At 53.4% G+C, this 3349-nt stretch overlaps 1 long non-coding RNA gene across 1 annotated transcript in view; it reads right to left on the bottom strand.

Moving 5' to 3' along the window:
- The window catches only part of LOC127750420 (uncharacterized), a 3138-nt gene extending 1528 nt beyond the window's left edge, over nucleotides 1-1610 (bottom strand). The window contains exon 1 of the long non-coding RNA XR_008011676.1: nucleotides 1267-1610. This is a non-coding gene — a long non-coding RNA (uncharacterized LOC127750420). The remainder of the gene's footprint in view (nucleotides 1-1266) is intronic.
- Between the last annotated feature and the right edge of the window lie 1739 nt (nucleotides 1611-3349).

Raw genomic sequence — 3349 nt, 5'->3', positions numbered from 1 at the left:
AAAGGGAGGGGAGAGAGGGGGGGGGGAGAGTGAGAGAGAGAGAGAGATAAGGCGCGCAAACGGGCCTCGCGTCGGCCGGATGGTCCGGGGCAGCAGGCGTCTCGGTGTTCGGCACCAGAGAGGCTTAAAACGAATGGACTCTCGTTTCAACCCCTCCGCGGGCGTCCGCTTTCAACCCCATCCCTCTCCCCCTTCACCTTTAAGACAATACCGGCAGCAAAGCTTGTCCAGAGGAAACACAGAATGGAGGGCGAGGGGAGTGGCACTTGAAGAAGGCGCACGAGGAATTACAACAACGGCGTCAGCTGCATGGCTACGGCGTCTAGCCGGGTGTGGGATGTCAAAATCGATCGGAGAAATCCGTGGAGTGGGCGAAGTAGCAATAACAAATTCAATGAGCTACGGTAAATGACAAGACCTTCACAAGCATCCCATCTGCTGAGCAGTACCTGTTTCATACTGCGCGTTCTGCCACTCACAAATTACTTACACGTTTCTGCGAACGAGCTGCGATAGCGAGTCATTATTTCCATTCTTCGCCTCGAATTAAAATAAGAAATACTCCGCGATTTTTTTTTCCTCGTTTTTATAGCGCTGAATCACCTGCCGTATCTGTGCCCCGAAAGCCTTTCACGCGGCTGGCCGGCCGGCGCCGCCGAGGTTGGCGCTGACGCACAGCCGTCGTGTTGTTGGCGTCGTCGCTCTTGTTGCGTGCCCGGGCGTGGGCAGGGAGCGAGCGCCCCGACCTTCAGCCCTTAACTGCTTGAACAAAGCGCGCCCGCCCCCCGTTGGACGTGTGGACGGGACATATTGCGGACCTCACACGGGCTCTGGAGGTGCGGGGAGGGGAGTATTACTGTCTTCATTGCGGTCGTCGGTCTGCCCCTCCCTCCAGGCGCCCTTCGGTGGTTGGTCGCTGGGTCGCTGTGCTCAAATAAAACGTTTGTATAAGTGGCGCTTCAGTAACTTCGGCTCTCGGCATCGCCAGTCGCCGTTCGTTGGGTTCCCGTGCGGCCGGGGGGGCCATGCCGCCCACTGGGTAGGCTGTACTGTCGAGCGCGCGGCCGGGGCCGGTGGCCTACCTCCCCGGCGGACCGCCCAACCCGCCGTGTTTTAGTAATGAAATGATTGGTTCTTTGGGGGTTCTAGGGTCTTAGGGTGAGTTACTAGCTACACCATAGTTAGTTATTACTTTAGTACTATTTATTGGGTTCATGCCAAATACCCTTTGCCCTACCCCTCAGTCTGATCTGCTGTACATGTTACCTAACCGGTGGGTTCAGTTTGATTCATTACATTACCAAACAATAAGTTATCCTAATCCTGATGTGCCCTGGCTGGAGGCTGCGTCGCGACTGTCCGCTCGGCCAAGCCGAGGCGTCCAGCCGCGCCGGCATTCTGCAGAGTTTGCACTTTGGCGGTCAGTCGCCCTTCGCTTGCCTACAACAGCCGCCGCCCCAGCGCGCCGCTCGCTCGGCCGGGTCGTGCTCCTCGCGCGCAGGATCCAGTGGTGGGGCTGGGGCATTCTTGGCGTGTTACTGCGGGGATTCCTCAGGGATCCGTGCGCGCAAGGGGGATCCCCAGCGGTAGGCCCACCTTCCCACTTCCCAGGCCCGCCCAACACACTAGATGGAGCCGTGTCGATAGGAGATATGTGAACGCGTTTAGTTGGAACGATATGGACGGATAAGGCGCCCCATGCAGGCAGGGCAGGGCCGCCGCCCTCAACATCCCTCTAACCGTCCAATACGCTTGATAACAGCCTATTCATGTCCCTAATGACGCCACGCCACGCTCCGCCACCCCCTCCTTCACGTCTAATGACGCGTCGAATGTCATGACCGATACCTCGCGTGCCCCGCGTGCCTCTCGCCCACCCTCCCCCACCCTGCTCCTCTCTCTCTCTCTCTCTCTCTCTGCTTCTCTCTCTCTCCCTCTCTCTGTCACACCTTCCGAGTGAGATATAAAAAAAATAAGGCGAAATGATTGGCTCATTATTTGTCGAAAAAATTGTGTAAATAAACGAACAGCAGCTGGTAAACTGGCAAATAAAGTGTGTAACCTCTGGTGTACTTTGTTAATTCAAATGCGTCCATTGTCTACTTTAAATAAAGTGTACATGACATGTATACTTTAGTTTTAATGAATACGAGCAGTTATTGATGCGTTACCCATGTACCCATTGCCTACATGGCCATGAACATGCCCATGTATACATACCAATTTATGCATTTATAGATGCGTACATGCCATGTACACATTTGAATTGACAGAGTACACATACGCAAGAAATGCTCAACACTTCGTTGCACATTTTAAAGTATTTAGCTGGATAATTTAATCCTCCCTACTGCTTAACAAAGTTGTACACTGAGAAGTGTTCAACTCAAGGGTTGGCAATTTAACTTTGGACACCTTATCGAAGTATCAAAGTTCCTATTTTTCAGAGTGTTAGTCCGTGTCGTTACCTCGTTTGTGTCGAAACGTCTCAGAGGATAATACTTCGACATTTTAATGTTTTTCATTCTAGTCATAAATGTAAGTGTTTGATAAAAGACATTCTTAGTGTTTGACGTGGCCGGGGAGAACATACAGCACTCGTCCGCTTCGTAATCAATGACGATAGTCTAGATTTATGTGTCGATATCGCGCAGAGGGAGTGACAGCACTGATAACGTAAGTGTTCAGCTCGGTAGGAGTGCAACACTCCTCATTTGAGCACTTCCTAAGTGTGCGTTCAATCTAAGGTAGTGCACACTTACAGGTGTCGAGCAGTTGAACACTTAGTTTATCAGTGAGTTTAGGTGGGTTTGTTCATGTCTTCGGATAGGGCGATATTAACTCGTACACTCGGGCGATAGATGACGTCTGCACCTTGTGCAGTTTGCTTCGACGTGTCATTGGCGCACCTTGCACTCCCCTTGCGCGTTTCCAACGGTGTGAATGTGTGCGCACGCGTATGAGCGCGCACCTTGCGAGGGCGTGCCGTTGCTGCTTAGTGGATAGAAAGAATGTGTAAAGTTTAGCAGGGGGGATAGGGCAGAGGAAATTGGGCGACATCTGGGCCAAATCTCCTCTCCCTCCACTATCTCTCCCCCTGCCCCCCTCTCCCTCCCTCTCCCGTGTCTCTCCCTCACTCTTTATAGTTTAGTCGGCGCGGCGGTGCGGAGGCAGTAACAGCAGCAGTGCGACGCAGGAAGCATGGCACATTGCACGGCCGCCACGCCACGCCGCACCCGTCCGATGCGGGTCTCTCTCTCCTTCTCTCTCTCTCTCTCTCTCTCTCTCTCTCTCCCTCTCCCTCCCTCTCTCCATATCCCACTTCCTCTCTCCCTTCGCCTCCTCCTCC

The sequence above is a fragment of the Frankliniella occidentalis genome, unplaced genomic scaffold (assembly GCF_000697945.3).
Source record: "Frankliniella occidentalis isolate FOCC.00 unplaced genomic scaffold, Focc_3.1 Scaffold187, whole genome shotgun sequence".
Classification (NCBI taxonomy): domain Eukaryota; kingdom Metazoa; phylum Arthropoda; class Insecta; order Thysanoptera; family Thripidae; genus Frankliniella; species Frankliniella occidentalis.
Note: the sequence above shows the minus strand (reverse complement) of the source record. Positions and strands in the feature narration are given on the sequence as shown.